Source organism: Camellia sinensis, chromosome 9 (assembly GCF_055761805.1).
Source record: "Camellia sinensis isolate YWXY chromosome 9, ASM5576180v1, whole genome shotgun sequence".
Taxonomy (NCBI): Eukaryota; Viridiplantae; Streptophyta; class Magnoliopsida; order Ericales; family Theaceae; genus Camellia; species Camellia sinensis.
In genome coordinates this window covers 108,948,967-108,971,924 of record NC_138969.1, presented here as the reverse complement: position 1 = coordinate 108,971,924, position 22,958 = coordinate 108,948,967, and positions in this window count along the sequence as shown.

Here is a 22,958-nt window from a genome sequence, read left to right as displayed (position 1 = left end):
TTGTAAGTATTCCTTGATCTGTTCAAAAACAGCTTAGCATCGACCGTCCCATTGGAACTTCTTTCCTTTCTTCAGGAGACCAAAAAGTGGTTCACAAGTCAAGGTTAATTTTGAGATAAACCATCTTATGAATTGCACTTTACCCAGAAAGCCTCGCACCTCCTTTTCAGTCCTTGGTGGTGGCATTTCTAAGATGGCCTTGATTTTGGAAGGGTCGACTTCGATACCTCTCTGTGTAATCAGAAACCCCAACATTTTCCCTGCTGTGACACCGAACGTACACTTCTGAGGATTCAGCTGCAACCGAAATTCCCTGATCCTTTGGAAGAACTTTTGCAAGGCAGTGTAGTAGCCCTTTCTTTCTTTGGACTTGACAATCATGTCGTCCACATACACCTCAATCTCTTTGTGGATCATGTCGTGCAATATTGTGGTCGCAGCCCGTTGATATGTAGCTCCAGCGTTCTTCAACCCAAATGGCATCACCCTGTAACAGTAAGTCCCCCACGGGGAGGTAAAAGCAGTCTTCTCCCGGTCTTCAGGTGCCATCACTATCTGATTATAGCCCGAGAATCCATCCATGAATGTAAGCAAAGCATGCCCCGTTGTGAAGTCCACTAACTCATCAATATGCGGCAAGGGAAAGTCGTCATTCGAACTGGCTCTGTTCAAATCCCTGAAATCCATGCATACCCGGATCCTGCCATCCTTCTTCGGCACCGGAACAATGTTGGCCAACCAAGTTGGGTATTTGGATACCAGTAAGAACCCTGCGTCAATTTGCTTGGTGACCTCTTCTTTAATCTTAAGAGCCCATTCGAGGTGGATCCATCTGAGTTTCTATTTAACAAGTTGGGCCTCTAGGTCAAGAGGGATCCGGTGCTGTATGATCTTAGGATCGATTCCAGGCATGTCTTCGTAGGACCACGCAAAAACATCTTTGAAATCTTTTAATAAAGCGACTAAGCGCTCGCGTTCCTCCGAAGACAATGTGGACCCGATCTGGACTAGGCTCGGGTCCTCCTCAGTACCCACATTAACTGTAGTGATTTCATCAGCCAAGGGTTTAACAAATCTCTCATGCTCTTGATCAGTTAGACGTTGTAAAATCGAAGGAATTTCTTCCTCGTCGTTTTCATCAAAATTTTGAAAGTCCTGATTAATACAATAAATCAAAGGCACATAAATGTACTCAGAAACCACAGCTATTCCATTCTCATTAAGCACATCCAATTCGTCCGATTCTTCTGTTACAACAGACTCAAAAGAGAAAGAAAAAGACGACCCGGACAGAACTGTGGTATCCGGGTTATCACCCCCAGGATTACCGGACTCAGACTCAGACGAGCTGGAACCTGATTCCGACTTAACAGATTCGGTGGAATCAAATTCCGGCTCACTACTTGACCCGGTGCTGTTTGACAAAAATCCCTCCTCGTACTGCCAGATGAGAGAGGGTGCGGTGGATGCATACAAAATGTTTGTAGGTGGGCTCGCAGCCGTTCCATTCCAGATCATGGACACCGAGAAGTTATCCCCCAAGCACTTCTGTTCAATCGGAGGATCTAAAAGTAGACAAGCCAGCGCTACCCCCATTTCAATTTCAGCGCTCTCGGAATCCACATTTTTACACTGCTCAACCTCAGCTGATGGGTCTGTCTACTCTTCAGCAACATCATCCCTGGATAATTGCAGGTTGAAGAAGATCTCAAAACCTGGCACGCGCTTCCTCTCCGTATTCAACCATGGCTCTGGGAAGTCGCAGAACGAAAAATCCTCCCCCTCCCGGACGAAGCGTTCGTTTAGGGTACCCTGAATGGGTCAGTGCATTAACTCATATGACTTCCCTGCCTTCTTCACTCTGGCTCTCCTAGCCATCTCCTTACCTTTCCTTACCCAATCCTCTTTGGTGGGCAGATAACCCAAGCCAAAGGCATGTGGGTTGTGCGGCACTTCGGCCGATATTGCACTGCTCTTCCGGCCACTCTTTCCCAATCCCATCCCGGGGATGTGTTGAAGCTTGTTCATAAGGTATATTGATGGTGCGCTGACATACACCCCTTCATCAACAGCCAAGATGTTTTGCACAACTCGAGCCTCGGCCAGAGTAAACCCCGATAAGAACACATCCTCCATGCTGTGCTCAATTTCCAAGACTGGTGTAGACACCTCCGGCGGCGGATGGATTGATGAATTTCCAAAAACTATAGCTACCCCCTTCCCGTGAGGGTATTTCAACATCTGGTGCAAGGTAGAAGAAACTGCCTTTACCTGGTGCAACCACGGTCGTCCCAAAAGTAGGTTAAAGGTTGCGGGAACGTCCAAGACATGGAAATCGATCTCGTGTTGTCCTGGACCAACCTGGGTCTGAATTTTGACAGTCCCCATCACCTCTCTGCTTGTGTTATCATACGCCCGGATCACCTGGGCAGTTGGCATGATGTCCATGGGCTTCAACCCAATTGCATATGCCGTCCTTGATGGGCACACATTAATGGCGGATCCCGTGTCGACAAGAACCACCGGTACCCACTTGCTTCTATATTCCACAGAGATGTAGAGAGGTTTGTTGTGATTTGCGCCCTCAGGCGATAGTTCTTTGTCAGAAAAGGTCAACGTCGGGGAACCTCCTCCCGGAAAAACTACTCCAACTAGCTGCTCTGGCGTGGTGTCTATCGAGAGTTTGGCTTTGTTCATGGCTAAAAGGATGACCTGTCTATGTACTCGAGAAGCCATAAGCAGTCCCCAGATGGAGATGTCTGCTTGTATCTTTTTCAGCTGTTTCAGTACAGCCTCTTCTTCGAGTTGCTTCTCTTTCTGTTTCTCTACCTCCTTGTCCTTCCTAGATGCTTCTGGTTGATCTAGATGCGGGGGCTTGAAATACCGCCCGCTCCTGGTCATATGGTCAACTTCACCAATGTACCAGGTATCATTCGGTTGATTGTTTCCCCAGTCCTCATCTGTGTGGGCAAGACATAGATCATCGTCTTCCCACCACATTCCATCGGCAGCCAACAGACACCTATTCGGCTCCGTCACCACTGTCCTTGTACTTACAGTACCTTCTGTCCATGTGTTCGCAGCACCCTCTATTCTTGTGCACACAGCACTCTCAGTCCCCATAGGGGCCTTGGCTTTTCTGGCTCTCTCAGAGTCCTCGATTCTTTCCGGTTCTAACTGTGTCAATGCAGCCTACTGTTCCAAACTTCCTGTATTCAAAATGCCCAAATCCTGAGCAAAATTCTTGGCACTGGCGCTCTCCGGCGATGTATTCTGGTCCCGGCCTTTCCGGCCACAATTGATGTCCTTGCCCCCGATAGGCCCTTTTCCAGCTGAATTTCTTCAACAATATCTGGTTGGTCGTCAAGCCACCCTGTGACCTCTGCTGACTCCTCAAAATCGAACTAGTTGACCGTCATGTCCCCCAGATCTTGTTTGTTGAAAATCTAGAGGTCAGCAATGTCCCCTTCCAGAACTGCTAAGTCCTCTATCCTCTGATCAAGTCCGTCCCCCTATAGTACACAAATTTCTGCCCCTACCAGCAATTCCACATTTGGCCTAATCTGTCCCGCTGACGCAATGTAGGCACTCGGGTTGTACACCTCCTCAGCAAAGCTCCCCAATTTCTCAGTCCCTGAATCCACTGTGAAATCATCCCTATTCTGTCTTCGACAGCCACCATTATTAGCTCAGGTTGGGTTCGGGAGATGTCCAACATGCACAAGTCAGTGCTGTCAGGAAGGAACACCTCTGGTTTGGGTAGGTGAGATGAGGTGATATATATGCTGGGGTCATATGGCATGACCCCGGTCTGGATAAAGTTGATGCGTTTGGGAGGTGGAGCTTGGTTGTGTGGTGGGAGAGGGTTGGTTGTGACGTTCGGTTTCTCTGGAGGCACGATCACCCTGTTGTCGATGAGATCTTGAATCTCATGACGTAATCTATAGCATTGGTCGGTGTCATGACCGTGCTGTTGGTGAAACGCGCAGTACTTTGCCGGGTTATGGAAGCGGGAAGTTTTTCTGGCAATGGCCGCGGCTCCAGGGGCTTCAAGTGGCCTTTTCTGATTAAAACCCCTAAAGCTTTGGACAGGGGCATATATAGTGCGGTGAAGGCTCTTTGGCTCTTGGGTGCGTATCTGGCTACTTGCGAGCTACTACCGGACGCGCCGGAGAATGGTGTAGCCGCAAGGGTTCTTGGGGGAGTGGTGGTGACCATGCTTACTTCTGAAGCTCTGGCAGTTGTGGTGTTGCTTGTGCCTGTATTGTTGTTGCGGTTGAAGGTTCTTCTGGGTTGTTCTCTGTCTTGGTTAATCAAGCCCTACTTCAAGGCATCCTCGAACTGTACTCCTATCTCATGCAGATCTGAAAAGGTAAGGAAGGGGAGCATGATTATTTTCTACATTAATTTGGGTTGGAGGTTGCGCACAACCATCCGTATTTGATCCTTATCCGTCGGCCTTATGGTCATCATTGAGGCCTTGGCCCTCCAGCGGGTTACGAATTCGGAGAAACTCTCCTTAGGCTCCTGCCTTGTTGTCTCGAGATCACGGGTTGTAATCTCGATTTGCATGTTATAGGAGTACTGTGCAATGAAAGCCTCGGCCATCTCATCCCAGTTCCGCTTGACATCATCTTCCAATTTTGCATACCAGATGGCCGCCACACCTGACAGGATCCGGCCAAACAATGAAAGCTTCTGTAGTCTGGTGAGGCCCATCGGCCTTAATATATCCGAAAACAAACGTAGATGCACCATGGGATCCCCGGACCCGTCAAAGCGGTCGATTTGTGGCATCTTGAACCGATCTGATAGTGTCTCAGCCGCGTCGGTATACCCGTCCTCAATATCTGGGATGGACTTTACCCCTTGGGACTTCTTGAACAACTTTTCAAGCTTGCTCAACTTCAACGCTGTAGGGTCCACCTTGAACTCAAAGGGAGAGTTCGGTTGATTGATAGGCGTGGGTGCCTTGGATAGTTGAGGTAGAATCGGGGGCGGAGTTGGCTCCGTTGGGATGTCTGTTTCCTCTTGGGCATTCTGGACATTCGTCATCTCCTCAGGTATTGGGACTCTTGTTGGGGGAGGAGCCTGGTGTGAAGCGGATGCTCCAGTTTGCTGCTGTAGCCGGGTAATTAGCTCTGCCTGTTGGGCCATAACAACGGCCTGCTGTTTGGAAAATTCTGCTTGACGAATAGCATCCTTCTGCATGGCTTTCATGCTCTCCTGGAGCTGGCGCACCATGTCTTCCATCCCTGACATACTGCCCTGATTTATCTGAACTGCCGGTGTATCTACCTCTGTAGTAGACTCAGAAATCTCAACCCGACTGTTCAAAGACCACTGATCTGGTAATCTTGGTACAGATACACTGCATTTTCTCGATCTCTGCCTAGCAACCGGGGGTAAAGAGTAGAACACTGGTTGTCCGTCTACCAGATCCTCAGATCGATGGAGTCGACGACCTCTAGTCCAGAGTGCTTTGGGAATATCTGCTTGGTCGGAAGCAATTGTGCTAAACAACCTAGCAAAAAGATAAATAAAGCAATAATAAGGAAATAAATAACCAGAAAACGGGCAGCATAACGGCTTAAATAAACACAACACACAGTTGGGTATAACAACACCCAGTTGATAAGCTGAATACACTGTTCTCAAACACTGATCAGTGTTCCCAAATTCCTGCCCCCAAATCTGAATCTGATACCCGCAGATAACTGATTCCCAAAATACCGATACCGGTGCCCTCAAGCCTGATACCCAAACTTGTAAACTGATACGTGCGTTCCTGTAGAGACACACTCTAAAAGCACATAGCAACCAAGTGAGAGCCAAAACACCCTTATGTTGGGATAGGGTTTTCCCTGTCCTATTTTGTCAGGAGTTAGGGTTTCACTATGCATGCAACGGTTTTAAACAACCTATAATCGGGTGAGCAACCGGTCCTAGTTTGGGATGGTCACTATGTATTCCGAATATGCACTAGGTCGAAAGGTCAAAAAAGGGTGCCCGGAAAAAACCGGGGTTTGTGTTCCCATCGTGGCAGAGCCCGTAACCGGTCAGCCTTATGGCACGCTTCTCAAAGCGAACCTCCGGCAAACCATTTAGGAATAGCAGATGGCAAACACGGTGTCCTAGGCGCACCGATGCACATGCAATGCAAAGAAACACATGAGTGTAGTCAAAACAAGATATCACGAGTTCGAGTCAAGTTCTCTAATTTCCCAGCAGAGTCGCCAGAAACTGTAGACGTCCCCGAACGTCCCAGGAGGGAATCTGATTTTGTTCATTGGGCTCACTACAGTTCAGGACTTAATATCACGATCCTGTATCTAATCTCGCAAAGTGCAATGCAAGACCGATGAATCATCAAAGAGTCCAAATCCGGCAAATCGTTTTGAAAACAGATTTTTAGAAAGAAGTGCCAAACATGGACTGCTTTGCCAGATACAGAGTCACCACCTAAATATTTTATTTTGGGGAGAATTTAGGAAACCCTAACTCGTGCCTAAGGCCACGTGTCCGTCATCACCAAAGTTGCCTCGGCTCGAGAACTTGGGTACGATTAGGGAAGGTCACTTCGTGAGCACCCCCGCTCGCCCGATCAAAGATCGGCCACTACTAAACATGATATCTTGTTTTTGAAAACACATGTGCCCTTATTCCGGTTTATTAGCCTAGAATTACTATGTGATGCACACAGCATACAAGTATAGACTAGATTGCCTAATTTGGAACAATGCATCGCATATCCGTTTGTTTTGAAAATGTATTGAAATTTGCTACTCGCAAGTAGGCTAAAACACGGGTTTCGACGAATTTTTCCAATTCAAGCAACCCAACCTTCACCCACAGGCATTCAGGCAGTTATATCACATAAGCAAATAGCCTCATGGTAAGCATGCTATCATGGCAATCACTCACACACATGCAAGGATGCTAAAGCATAAATACTTACCGAGTACTCCAAGCCAAAGAAAGATGCTAATTAGAAATCATGCATGAATCCTAACTATGCTGGAATGCCTAATGCAACACATGCAAAAATGCAACTAAGATAGGCTCGGCTATTCTAAAATGGCATATGAAATGCAACAACTGATACATGTATTCAACTCGGAATTGAAATACAATGCAGTTAGTATGATACGCCGAGCCCGGTGCATGCAAGACAGATAAATGGATGCAAACATGCGAGCATAAGTATGCTAATTGAAACGTGCCCTAAACTAACCATCAGAAGCTGGTAAATAAAAGGGAGACAGACATGGGGTTCGAAGACATGCATCACACACACACGCACACTTATTACAAATTCGCCCTCTCGACGGAGGCTCCGAAAGAATAATACAAACCCAATAAATAATTAACTACTCTATCTAATTAATTATTACAGACCCTTAATTTATTAACAAATTAATTACAAAATAAACTAAGTATGAATTTCAAAAGGCCGCCGCAGCTCCGCCTCGAAATGATTGGATGATGCATGCTCGATTTGCCTTGCTCGGAAACCCGTTGCCATGCCTCTGTTGCCTTTGTTTGCACTGTTCTGCACCTCTGATAATTGTGAAAATTCTTGGAATGCTTCTGAATTACTTCCTGATCATTATGGGATATCACCGGCCAAGATACCGGACCACCAGCTATGAAAATATGGTAACCGACCAAAAGTTGGTCCACCGGCTGGACTCTTATAGTCGGCCAACACTAAAAGTTGCCGACCGGCCATTTCTTCCTACAGAACACTGGTTTTGCTGCAGCAGAGGACAGACAATGCATGGCGAGGTATTTTCAAGGCAATGTGTGTATAGCCACTCTCCCTATCATGCAATGAACTCAAGGGAGCATGGCTCTCGGTCCTCGGGCCACCAATCACGCATTTCGATGCATGATGGCCAAAGGTGCCAAATTTGCAAATCAATGTAAAATGAATGCAACGAAAACAAATGAATGCTACACACTCTATCATGTTGGGATCAAGAGTGTCGGTGACCGAGGATTGAGGCGTGTTTCGTCACTTTAAGAAGGAACACACCTCATACCTCATGTATGGTTTCACACCCCAAACCGAACACAATGCAATGCATGTATGCAACATGGCTCAAATATGCAAAATGGCTCATGTATGCAATATGAGGCTAAGTTAGTAAAGCATGCCAAATGCAATGCAACCTAAACATGCAAATGTACAATGTGCTAAGCATGCAAGATGCAATGCAATGCGACCTAACATGCAAGCGAAGCTAATGTAACACAAACACACCAAGTATGCAACAAGGTTATGTGATGCAAGTAGCTAAATGACATGCAATATAATAAACACGCAAACATGGTATAATGCAAGCATGCAACAATCACACAAATGCAACATGTCAAACATGCAACTATATGCAAAGATGGGCTTAAACCGAAATGGGAAGACCTCAGCCAATCCCAAAACAGTGGCCAAAATACCAAAATTAAGGCACCAAAATGCAAGATAAACATGCACACATGTTGGTCCGTCAATTTAGGCCACGATGCACAACCTTCAAACATGAGCAAAATGTTATAAATATGAGGATATGGCATTGCAAATAAACTCTGAAATCACATGAAGAATGACGTCAAATTGATTACACAACGCAAACATGGCATGTTAATGGAGTTAAAGCTCAAAGCTAGCTACGGGACTTAAACCATGACTATATCAACCAAGCCCCAAATGGTTGACGCGACCCAAAATCGTCCCGAGGCAGACCAAAATGAAGCTAAAACTCATATGGAACAAAGCCAAAACATGCTATGAAGAAAGGCACAAAACAAAACGCATACAAAGCCTAAAAGGGCAAATGCACTACACCTCTTATAACCGAACATGGCATGACTTAGACTGATGAAGTCAGAGTTAAAACAAGTCAAAATAAGCCCCAAAACCCACTGATATGGCAGCCCGAAGACTTAAACAAAGAGGCATGCATAATGGCCTAAACATGGAGTATAAGACAACAACTCTTCAAAGCATTGAAAGCGTGTTATATGTAAGCATACGCGCATGGAACATGGACTGAAATGGCATGAGAAGTGATTCCAAATCACTGAAATAACCCAAATAAAGCATGCTCAAGACTCACACACCCAAGGCTAACAAGCCAAAATTCAAGGTGGCTATACAAAGCATGGCAAGCATGACCAAATCGACACCAATCAGAGCTTAAACATTATAAAACATGACTAAAAACTAAACAAAGCTAAGTCAAAACATGCAAGCATGGTGGTCTAAATGCATGATGCATTTCTAGGCAAAATAGAGGAATGCAAGGCAAGTATATTATGCATGCAATGGATTAACAATCTGACCAAAAATAGAGGTATAATATGATCAAATATCACCAAAAGCCCTCTGAAATAAAGCCAAACAAAGCTATGCCAACATGCTACTATGGTGAGCCCTAAATGTAAGCAAAGGAGACTCAAAGGGAGAGGGGTGTCCCTCCCCTGTACAAGACCTCAAAACCACTTCTCCACCACTAAAAATCCTCTGGATTTCAGTGGTGAGAAGGTTGAAATAAAGGGGTCCCAAGTCTCAAACAGAAAGGCACAAAAAGAAGGCCAAACATGGCCTAAGAGGGGGTGGACAACCCCAAACACAAAAGAGACCTGAATGAAACATCTTAAACAAGAAAAATTAGAAATTTAATCGGTTATACATAAGGCTCAAAACAGCATGCAAGATAGGTTAAAAGGTTGTACAAAAATGGGGAATATAAAGCAATAGTGCTCACCCTTGAAGAACACTTCAAGAACACCAACCCCAGCCCCTTCCTCTGATCAAAACCAACTTAAAAACTCTGAAACTAGTCCCTCAACACCTTAGTAACCGAAGTATAGTGTAACACTAGGTGTTTTAGTGCAAAACTAAGAACAAAAGCACCTTTTGAACACTATTCCACACACAAATGGAGAGAGAGAGAGGAAGATATAGAGAGAGAGTCATATATATGTGATATATATCTCTGATATATATCTTTGATTTGTTCAACCCCTCTAAAGGAGAAGGGAGGCCCTCTTTTATAGAACAAAACAAGGGCCTAAGATTCTTGGAGAAGCTGAGACAAAGGGGTCAAGCTTCCTCAAGAAGCTAGAACAAAGGTTCAAGCTTCTTGGGGAAGCTAAGGCAAAGGGGTCAAGCTTCTTGAGGAAGCTAGAGCAAAGGGTTCAAGCTTCCTCAAGAAGCTAGAGCAAAAGGGTGCAAATGGTACAAATCCTCCATACACGTGTATGAAGGACAGGTATGTGTGCTCCAGCTGGCATAGCTGGCATGCACAATGCCTAAAAAAAGGCAAAAAAGAAGTCCCGGCCAGAAAATATGGCCGATTGACCAAACAAACGGCCGGCCGACCAAAAACAATGCCGACCTGTAACACCCTCAAAATATTAACATTAAACCCACCAACATTGACATGCATTGATATAAAAGATAACATCCTTCTGTTCATCAGAGTAAATCATTACAAGAATATTGCATGCTAGTAACCAAAGCAAATGCCCTACAGGCTTACAGCTTTCCAAGTTAATACTTGGTTACAAAAAGGAGAGTACTAACTCAAATACACATTAAGCCCTTGGCTTGATTTTACAGGTAATACAGCAAAGGCTAACACAACAACAAAAGTCTGTCTGCCTCTAGCCTCCCAAGCTATGTCCTTGGAGGTGGCATGCTACCTGTACCTGAAAATGATGTCCCATATAGGGTGAGTCACAGCCCAGTAGAAATACACCAAACCAACTATAAACAATGACTAAAAGATTAGCAGTTGCTAGATGGTCAACACATATACATCCACTTATATCACATTACTGTTCCATGATAATCATGTCCATATTACAAATTCACTTTCCATTTCTTATTCAACTTTGATTCTGAAAACAAGGCTTAGTACCCTGGCCAAAACATTTGATGAAATTATAGTTCATCACTAAAACATTTTCGAAATTTATGGTGGACACACATTTTGATGCTGTATCAAAGTCAAACAAAAACATTCCTATATTTCTCAAATGATATACATTTTAGTGCTATATCAAATCAAACAAACAATTCCATACTTCACGAATGATAATGATATACATTTTAGTGCTATATCAAATCAAAACAAACACTTCCATAAGTCTCAAATAATACACATTGCAATGCTGTATTAAATGAAACAAAAAAAAAAAAAAAAACACTTCTAATTCGCAGCCTGATACACATTGTAATGCTGTATCACTGTCACAAGAAAACACTTCTAATTCGCAGCGTGATACACATTGTAGTGCTGTATCACTGTCACAAGATTCGGTTTAGAGGTTCAGGCCTGTTCTTCCAATCAACCGTGGAGTACAGCCCTGTTCTCCTCCCACACAATACAATGTATATAAATAATTATCATATACAAATTCAACCTATCGATACAAAATTTTGATGTATTAAACCAATTGCCATGTTCATTAGCATACTCAATAGATTAGCTTTAGTTTGCCTAATCATCATACATTGCCTACAACAATCAAGACTATCCTCCACCGATAGTCCAATACAGTTATTTCTAAACAGGAAATAAATGCACCAATTTGATATATTATCAACAGTTTAACTAGGTGAGCGACAAGTGAGTCCAACTACACCCTTTAACCCCATATCTTTCTAATTTGAATATTTCCTATTCAATTTCTCAATTCCCTAAATTACTTATACAAATTAATTTGTCAATGTAATTAGGGCTTTACCCATAATCTACATAACAACACTAAGATTCCATTTTCTTCAATAGTTCAACATTAGCCTCATTTCCCTATATCAAACATGCATATAGGTTTACATATGACAAACCCCCATCTTTTGTAAAATTACAAAAAAAGACCCAAACTTTCTCAAAAATACCCAACAACCCCCAACATATCAAAATGCTAAAATTCATAGACAAAGTTCATAAGGAGGAGTAGGATATCCCTACCTCGAAGTTAGAGCTCAAACGGAGGAGGACACCAAACTCAAAGTGCTCCAAACTCCAAACTTTTTGGATCAAAACGTAGCCCTCGACGATTAACACACTTTTTGAAAAGGCCAAAGGGTAGGAGAACACTCCAACTAGATCAATCCTAAGAGAGAAGGGAGAAAGTAGTAAGAGAAACTCTCAAAAATGACTTTTCGGAAAAGTAAGAGAGAGAGTGGAAGTTGAAAAGTGATTCAAGAATGCCCAGCTGCCAACTGATATACGCATGATCCGCTCGAGCGGAGAATAGAACGCTCGAGCGTCAAGCACAAAAACTGGACCCGCTCGAGCGCAATAATGCCCGCTTGAGCTCCAAGAAACAGAAATAAAACACATCCGCTCGAGCGCGAACACCAGTCCGCTCGAGCGTAGATTCTCCTTTCCCAGTTCTTTTACAGACAATGAACTACCCGCTCGAGCTCCAACATACCCGCTCGAGCGTAATAAAAACCGCTCGAGCGTGAAAAACATACCTGCAGAAGTTTTGCAGAGGCACGAAATACTGGGAGTGTGTAAACCCCGCTCGAGCGCAATAATACCCGCTCGAGCGTACCAGTAAAGAAACGAACTCCGCTCGAGCGCAGAATCATCCGCTTGAGCGTAACACCAAAAACCTGGGAAACAACACTAGAGACCAAAACTCATCCTACCAGTTCGAAACACGTCCAACACATCCTAAAACTCAAACATAGAGAATTAAAGGATGTCAATAAGATATATAACTACCTACTCCACGGAACCTAAGTCCGGAACACTGTACATAAAGGGGACAAACCCGGGATCGCTATAACCTCCCCCCCTTAAAGAATTTCGTCCCCGAAATTAAGAAAACAACACACTTACAAGGTCAACCGACTGTAGACGTCCCCGAACGCCCCGGGAGGAACGAGTCCCGTTCTGTTCATTTGGGGTTCACTACAGTTCGGACTCTCAAATTGTCACGGTTCTAAGTCTGAACCAAAGAGTCCAAATCCTGCAAATCGTTTTTGAGAAAATAGATTTTTTTAGAAAAGAAGTGCCAAACATGGACTGCTTTGCCAGATACAAAGTCGCCACCTAAATGTTTTATTTTGAGGAAATTTAGGAAACCCTGACTCGTTTGCCTAAGGCCACGTGTCCATCATCGCCAAAGTTGCCTCGGCTCGGGAACTTGGGTACGATTGGGAAAGGTCAGCTATGAGCACCCCCTCTCGCCCGATCTGAAGATCGGCCTCTACTAACCGTGATATCCGCTTTTGAAAATGTTATGTATTCTTATCCCGATTATTAGCCTAGAATTACTATGTTATGCACACAGCACAAAAGTATAGACTAGATCGCCTAATTTGGAAATAAGCATTGCATATCCGTTTGTTTTGAAAAAAAATTGTTTTGGAATTTGCTACTCGCGAGTAGGCTAAAACAAGGATTTCAATGAGCTATTCCAACTCAGACAATCCAACCTTCACCCATAGGCATTCAGGCAGTTTATAACATATAAGCATCTAGCCACATGGTAAGCATGTTGTCATGTTAACATTTACACTCATGCGAGATGCTAAAGCATAAATACTTACATCGTACTCCGTGCCAAAACAAAGAACTTGTTAGCAATCAATGCATGATCCAAGTCCATGTTTAAATGCCTAATGCAACGCATACGGAATGTCACTAGAGTAGGCTCGGCTAGTCTATGAATGACATGTGAAAATGCACAGGCAGCATGTATTCAAGTTAGATTTTGAAATACTAATGCAGTTAGCATGATGCGCCGAGCCCGGTGCATGCAATACTGATGAATGATGCGCTCATGCATAGCATAAAGTATGCTGAATTAAACATGTCCTATTATTAACCATCAAAGCAGGTAAGTAAAAGGGAGAAAGAAGTGGGGGTTGGAAGACATGCACACACTCACCCACACTTATTACAAATTCGCCCTCGCTCGGAGGGACCAAAAAAATAATACAACTCAAATAATGAATTAACTAACCTAGCAAATTAATTATTACAGACCAACTAAATTAATTAAGCAAATTAATTAATTTAAGAAAGCAAGAAAAAGGGCCTCGGGAAGAGAGCTCAATGCACACGTGCTCGGGTCTTGCTCGGAAGTCCACTGCCATGCGCAAACTGCCTCTGTTTTCCCTGCTCTGCTTCTCTGAAGACTGCCAAATTCTCAGAATTGCTTCCCTGGACATTGGGAGACACCACCGGCTAAGGAGAATGGCCACCGGCAGTAAGGAGTGATCATCGGCTGTTGATGAAGCGATCGGCCACGGATGGACTGCCGGTCGACACTATGTGCAGTCGATCGGCAAAAAGTTCCTGCAGAATCTGTTTGACAGCAGCAGAGGACAGGGCTTTGCATGGCAATGCAATTCAAGCAATGTATGCACCAATCCTACCCCTTATCATGTGTATAACTCAAAGGGACATGGTCCATGGTTCTCGGACCATCAATCGCGCATTTCAATGCATGATGGCCCAAGAGACCAAGTTGTGCATTTTCATGTCAAATGAAATGCAAACCAAATGAGCACATAAAGGCCCAACCTCTATCACTTGACTTCAAGAGGCATGGCATGCATGTTTAATGCGATGCAACCTAAGCATGTTAGCTAATATGCAACATGGCATAAAAGAGAGCATCCAGACATGCAATGCACATTAGGTACACGAACTAAGCAACAAAGCAAACAAGCATGCCATAATTATGCAAACCACTAGAGCATGCAAGATGTAATCCAATCACGCAACATGCTAGCAACTTGACCAATGGAATGCAAAGCGAATGCAAGTGATTTCAAGCATGTAACATGTGCAACCAAAGCATACAAACATGGGATGATGTAACAACACTTGAATGGCATGCAAGGGATGGACTCACACTAATTGGACAACTCTAAGTTAGGTCCAAAACAGTGGCCAAAAGCTTAAGAAAATGGGACCAAACACACATACACACATGCACATGTTAAGGCCTAACACTTAAGCATCAAAGGACAACTTTTAAGCACACTTAAAAGGGAATAATCATGGACATATGGCATGCATTATAAGCCTTGAAAATCATGCTATAAGAGGTGCCAAACCAACTTAAACAAGGCGAACATTAGCATGCAAATGGTCCATGCACATGTTAAGGCCTAACACTTAAGAATCAAAGGACAACTTTTAAGCACACTTAAAAGGGAATAAGCATGGACGTATGGCATGCATTATAAGCCTTGAAAATCATGCTATAAGAGGTGCCAAACCAACTTAAACAAGGCGAACATTAGCATGCATATGGTCCAAGCACTTAAAGCAAGCCAAAGGGGACTTAAACCATGGCTAAGCCAACCAAGTCTCGCAAGGCCAAGAAGGCTTAAAACAGGTCCAAGGCAGGCCTAGACCATGCAAAGGGACCCCCTAGATGGCATCTAAGTGGCTCAAATTCAAAAGTATGCACAAAGGCCAAAACATGGGGCATACAACATAAGCTTTCAAAGCATTAAAGAGGTGTCAAAGGTAAGCATACAAGCATATCAAGGGGACTAAAATAACATGGAAAATGATCCCAACCCACTAAATCGAAGCAAGTGATGCATGCAACACACTCATACACTTAAGGCCGACAAACCAAAAATGCAAAGGGGCTATATAATGCATGCCATGGTCGACCAAAATGGCTAAGGACAGACCTTAAACATGGCGAAATAAGCATGAAAGCTTCACAAAGCTAAGCCTAAAGCATGCTAGAACAATGGTTTACAACCTAAGGCATGTTAAGGCAACAAAATGGCATTACAAGGCATGTATGCTAAGCAAGAATGGTGTACCAAAACCAACTAAAAACAGAGGCATATTATGACATAATAAGCACAAAAATCAGCTAAGGCATGGTCAACATGAACCTAAACATGGTGCTCCCTCAAGAGGCCAAAAATGGTCCTTTTCAATGACAACAAGGAGAGGGGGTGGCCCTCTCCTTCTTGGGACCTCAAGGCACCATCCTCACCCCTGAAATCCCTCAAGATTTTAGTGGTGAGGAGGCCCAAACACCAAGGTCTCTGAGCTCACTCAAAATGGCACAAAATGGAGCCTTACAAGGCTTAAGAGGGGTCAAACAATCCCAAAGCTTGAAGCAACCTTAAACAACTATTTAGAGGGCCTAAAAACAGAACTTTTTTATGTTATACACTAAACACAAAAATAGTTGTAAGGTAGGCAAAAATTCATTGCAAGAAAGGGGTAAAAAGGAGCAAGTTTCTTACCCTTGAAGACCATCTTCAACAATGGAGCTCCAGCAGCTTCTTTAGGTTGAAACTAGCTCCAAAACTCCAAGAACACTCCTTTGGCCCTCAATAACCAAGAGAAGGTGTAATGGTGGGTGCTTGTGAGCAAAAGTAAGACAAAACACACACACTAAGCTCAAGAGAGAGAGAAAGAGAGATATAGGATAGATATAAATTCCTAACCCTAATATCAAAGCTCTCTAAAAATGTTCTCCAACCCTAAATCCAAGAGAGGAGACTCTCTCTTGTAAAGCTTGTCAAATAAGCTTGTCAAGAGAGAGATCCCTCCATACACGTGTATGGAGGGGAGAAAAGGTGGGTGCCAGCTATCACAGCTGGCACAAAATATCTACCAAAAGTAGATGAACAGTGATCGGCCATTCAAAATTGCCATTTTGGCAAAATAAATGGCCGACCGGCAACAAAGAGTGCCGACCGGCAATATACATTGCCGATGGCACAAAATCACTGGCCGGTGGCCTCAAGCCATGGGCGGTGATGTGTGGGAATGCCTCACAAGGCATTCCCTGCCCCTCCAAGGCAAAACATAAGTGTTTGGGAACTCAAGATGAACACAAACAAGGGTAATCACCAAGTGTTCCAATGGTGACGTCCAAGTCTTGAGGACGGTCAAAAATGGGGTGTCTACAGTTGCCCCTCTTTGACAGAACTCGAAAGTCATAACAATGATAGGAGTGAATGTCAAAGCCCAGAGACGACCCATTTTTGACAAGGCTGAAGACTCAGACAAACATGCAAGACAATCAAGATATGCGCCCGAAGGCAGGGGCAAAATGCAAGACAATGCACAGAGCCGGACATAACTTATGATCATGCAAAGAAAGATGTAATGAAGCACACATGCGACAGTTTTAAGCTAGCATACACCAAACTACACTACAATGCATAAAGGATGTAAGAGAATTATGCAATTCTCGATATGTCTCACTCGGAGGATACAATACCTGTGCGGCTCGTCTGGTTGCACCAGCCTCAAATGAACCGTACATACAATATCGTGCCTACAAAGAAAACAACTCAACAGGTACGATGTTATTAGCAACATGCATGTCAATGCAAAAATGGATGCAAAATGATATGCAATATATACAAAACAATGTATAAACAATGCAAATGAAGATGCAATGTAATTGAAACAATGCAAACTATATGCAAAGCAATTGAATCATGATCCAATCATGAGCGGTTCAAAACCACACTTATGTCAAATAGATTGATGGAGGTAACAAGTCCGTCTACCATAGAACGATCAACAGAACTATGAGTAATGTAGACGGACACAAGAACAAGTATTGGGGGGGATGACATAAGTGGGGAAACGACCCGCTGGGGAAAGGACAATGATCCTAATGCCGGACGCAACAATTACACTACAATGTAATGTCTAATGAAAATGCTGGGGAAATGGCAATGGATATGGCACGCAGGCCAAACCAAATCTTGCCTAGGCAAAGCATGTACGCATACAAGCCACGTCTAACATAGAACGGTCCACTGAACTATGCTTCGACACGAGAAGTATGGGCACATACCTGACCAAGCTCAACATGGAAAGGCGCGAGCCATAGGCGGAGGTGATGCAGTGAATGCATGCAAGCTACAATGCAATATCTACGAATATGCAATGGAACGGAAATGGATACAATGGATATAGCCTGCGGGCCAAACCAAATCTTGCCTAGGAAGGGCATGTACACGTACAAGCCGCGTCTAACATAGAACGGTCCACTGAACTATGCTTCGACACGAGAAGTATGGGCGCATATCGGACCAAGCTCAACATGGAAAGGCGCAAGCCATAGGCGGAAGGTGATGCAATGAATGCATGCAAGCTACAATGCAATATACACTACATTACAATGATGCATGACAATGCAACTATTTACGATGATGCATGACAATGCAATTATATTTTTTTGTTTTGTTTTTGAAATGCAAATGCATGATGATGCATGATTTTGAAGTGTGCGACAACGCGTGGCTTTTAAGATGTACACGAACTTGAATATGCGACGACGCGAGTCGCTTGAAATACATGTATAATGCAACTTATCAAAAGTCGTTCGGGCATGACAAACACTGGAGGACTTGCACTTTTAGAGGATTTAGGGTCTCCTAGACCGTAAAATACAATACCTGTGCGGCTCGTCTGGTTGCACCAACCTTAAATGAACCGTACATACAATATCCTACCTGCAAAGAAAACAAACTTAACAGGTACAATGTGATTAACAACATGCATATTAATGTACTTGAAAATGCGTGACAACGCAAAGCAAGTGGGAAGCATAACAATGCTGTGAAGGCAGAGACATGTAAGTGGAGTACGCGGTCTACGCAGGCAACGAAATTGATCATAAGCATGCGGTCTACGCAAGCAATGAAATTGAACATAAGCATGCGGTCTACGCAAGTAGAACATGCGGTCTATGCAAGTAATGAATTTGAACAAACATGCGGTCTACGCAAGCAAAACATGCAGTCTACGCAAGTAATGAATTTGAACAAACATGCGGTCTACGCAAGCAAAACATGCGGTCTACGCAAGTAATGAATTTGAACAATCATGCGGTCTATGCAAGCAAAACATGCGGTCTATGCAAGTAATGAATTTGAACAATCATGCGGTCTACGCAAGCAAAACATGCGGTCTACGCAAGTAATGAATTGAACAAACATGCGGTCTACGTAAGCAAAACATGCGGTCTACGCAAGTAATGAATTTGAACAATCATGCGGTCTACGCAAGCAAAACATGCAGTCTACGCAAGTAATGAATTTGAACAAACATGCGGTCTACGCAAGCAAAACATGCGGTCTACGCAAGTAATGAATTTGAACAAACATGCAGTCTACGCAAGCAAAACATGCGGTCTACGCAAGTAATGAATTTGAACAATCATGCGGTCTACGCAAGCAAAACATGCGGTCTACGCAAGTAATGAATTTGAACAATCATGCGGTCTGCGCAAGGAATGAATTTGAACAAACATGCGGTCTACGCAAGCAAAACATACGGTCTACGCAAGTAATGAATTTGAACAATCATGCGGTCTACGCAAGCAAAACATGCAGTCTACGCAAGTAATGAATTTGAACAATCATGCGGTCTACGCAAGCAAAACATGCGGTCTACGCAAGTAATGAATTTGAACAAACATGCGGCCTACGCAAGCAAAACATGTGGTCTACGCAAGTAATGAATTTGAACAATCATGCAGTCTACGCAAGCAAAACATGCGGTCTACGCAAGTAATGAATTTGAACCATCATGCGGTCTACACAAGCAAAACATGCGGTCTACGCAAGTAATGAATTGAATGCATGCAAAATGCAATGAGATGCGCAAGATAGTGCGATTGACATGTGATGCACATGGGCTAACTTTTGAGTTTCGTAAAAGCCAAAAGGATACGGAAAGGATACACCTTGCACGAATTCGAGTGCCACGCACAGAAGACACGACCCGAGGTCAAAACGGAGGCCGGTTGAGCGTCAGAAATGCACTGTTTTGCACTGTTTTGAGCACTAAAGGCCTCGGACCCCACACATAACTCAAACAAAGGGGGTAGGAGGCTCCAAAATCACTGTAGGAGACACCGGCCATCAAAATGCATCACCGGCCGTCCATCGGTCATCATACAATTTCCATCGGCACACTATTTTGCCGACCGGCAAAGAGTGTGGCCGACCGGCAAAAAGTCCCTGTATCGGGGCAATTCTGTCATTTGGCCACGGGTCTTTTAAAATAGGGCTTCTAGCCGTATTTTGTTCACTTCCTTTTGCTCAAAAATCCTCTCCCTCTCTCTCTAGAGTGTTTTCCTCCTTCGATTCTCTCATTTTCGTGCGTTCTAGCCCCCGTTTCGTCGTCCGATTCGCGAATACCTTCGCATTTCGAACGTTTTGAACCGAACGAAACTTCGTTTCGGTGTCTCTTTCTTGATTTTCGCCACTCGGGGCTCATTTCCCTCGAGTTTTTCTCAATACCCGTGCCTTTTCCGCACTTCGGCTTTTCCGGCCTTTTCCGGCCCTCTCCAGGTTGACTTTCTGTTGACTTTTCACATTCTCACTCGGTTTTTCGTCTTCCGGCAATTTTCACATCCTCTTCGAGATGGCGGACGATCTTCCACAGGGTGGGACCCCTCCAGAGCTCGAGATGGATCCCGAGGCCGACCCCTTGCCACTTCATATCCGGCCGTTTGACCCGGAGACCTACAGGCCTGCGGTTCATGTGATGCTCCCTGATGGACTACGCCAGTTCCGGAGCTTCGAGAGGGGTGTGGCACCCGAGCTTCTCCTGCGTGAGCCTACCTCCCATCTGTCCTTCGGCACTTCCGAGGTAACATTCTTTCTTCTGTTTTATTATTTTCCGCAATGTAGAACATAACTGCCATTAGTTGATTCTGTTCTCTAACTACTTAGCCCGGATTCACCGATAGACTGTACACTGTAGTTGATTGCAAACAAACTTACAACCGATATCTGTTTGAAATTTACACGTGCACACACACTGTACTGACCCTGAATCACCCAAATACACGGCGCACACTGTATTTTACTGCATACACACTGGTACCCGGTATCTGCTTGAGTCTGAAAACATGCACACATGCCGTATTTGCCCTGAACCACTCAAACACGCTGACACATCACACGTTGTAGTTCACTGTAAGTACACCGGCACCCGATGTCTGTTCGAATTTGAAAACATGCACACATGTTGTATACCTGTATGCTTCTTAAAACTGCATTTTGAATATTGCCTTGCAATTGTTGTTTTTGATTACAGGGGGATTCCCATACCATCCGCGGGTATGGGAATATCGTCACTTGGGATTGGTACCTAGAGCTTCCAGACGCGGTTTGTCACATCGTCGACGAGGCCGGTTTCGGCATCTTCTGCAGGGGGCTCTCCCGGCTCATGACTTGCAGGCCCTTACTTGCCGCTCTAGTGGAGAGGTGATGGGATACCACCAACTCCTTCCACTTCTCCGCTGCAGGGGACATGACGATGACCCCTTATGATTTCTCGATGCTCACCGGCATCGGGGTAGGGGGTGATCCGATCCCCTTCGACACCGATATGGGTGAGTGGGACGCCGCCCAGCTGTACCTGCTCGGCACTCAGCCTCCCCTCGCTCGAACAGGGTTTGTCAGGTACTCTTGGTTCGAGAGCCATTTTCGGATTCAGCCAGCCTTGGCGGAGGAGGCGCAGATGACCCCAGAGGAGGTGGATCAGTATGCGTAGGGCTTCATCATGTTCCTCTTTGGGACGACTCTTTTCGCTGACTGGGCGAACACCGTACCTCTATGTCTGTTGAGCGCACTGGTGGATGTCAGGCGGATCTGCCGCTATGACTGGGGTGGCGCAGGCTTGGCCACATTGTATGGTTATATGAGCTCTTCTTCCCGCCTCAGCGTGTCACGCCCCAAGCTCTGTGACAACGCCGCACACTCATATAAATGAGCATGGAAGGCTAAGAATCCAATCACATAACCCACAAAATAAAATACTCAAATTAAATCCTTAATTGTCATAATGCCAAAATCCATAAAAATAAATAGTTCTCATATGAAAATGTCCACCAAGTTCACTAATTTAATCCACTAACAAAACAATAATCCAAGTACTTAAATCATGGTCCTACTCTCGGCACTCTCACATGTAAAAAAGATCCCGCACAGCTCTACTCTTCAGAATCTAAAAATAAGAGTAAGCTAGATAGCCCAGTAAATAACCAACCATCACTGCTAGCTAGATCAAGTATACAAAAATAAATAAATAAATCGATAACCAATAAATATAATTTTTTCTACAGTTCAATAAATGAACAATTATTTGCAAGGTGGTTTCATAGCTAAAAATAATCAATGTACAATACATTTTAAATGAAAAGCCAACAAGATAATTCAAAGTAATTCGTTGTTCAAATCGATGGTTCGATATTCAGATGGTTCAATGATTTGATTCACAAAACCTAAGTCTTACTGACTACGGTCACATAGCCCGTGACAAGGCCCAGAACCACACATAGGCCGGTGGTAAAGCCCCAAAAGAAACTAGTTTCTGTGCCAATAAATAACCCCCATTGGCTAGGGTTCAAATCATAGTCAGACTAGAGTGATGTTCTGTAATAACCCGACCCTTGTATATGTTCTTTGTTATATTTTCGTATCCTATTTTGTGATTTTGGATGCTTATTGTATAAGTCCATGAGAAATTAGGGATAAGAAAGTGAACTCCATGTTTAAAGCATATGTTTAAGGATGTCTATCTGTTCAACAAGAAAAGTATCTGTTACATGAAAATGCTTAGATCAGAAATTGGAAGCCTTAGAGGCTTAATTACCTGAAATTGATTTCACATATATAATCAGCATAATTTTTAAGTAATATTAAGCGCTTCTGTGAAATTTCAATTTGGGGATGCTTAAACGATTAATTTTTGTCCCTATTCAAGCTTTATATATATACATGCTTATAAGAGTCTTATGACCTTAAGACTTAGAAATCATATTTCGCCTGAGAGAAGATGAGGAGAGAGAGAAATTGAAGGGTAGAGGGAAGAGATCATCAAAAAGGTTGGGAATTTGAGGAAGATTAAGCACAAGGTATGTATAAGGCTATCTTAATTGACTCCCATAACTCTTCTTCTTAG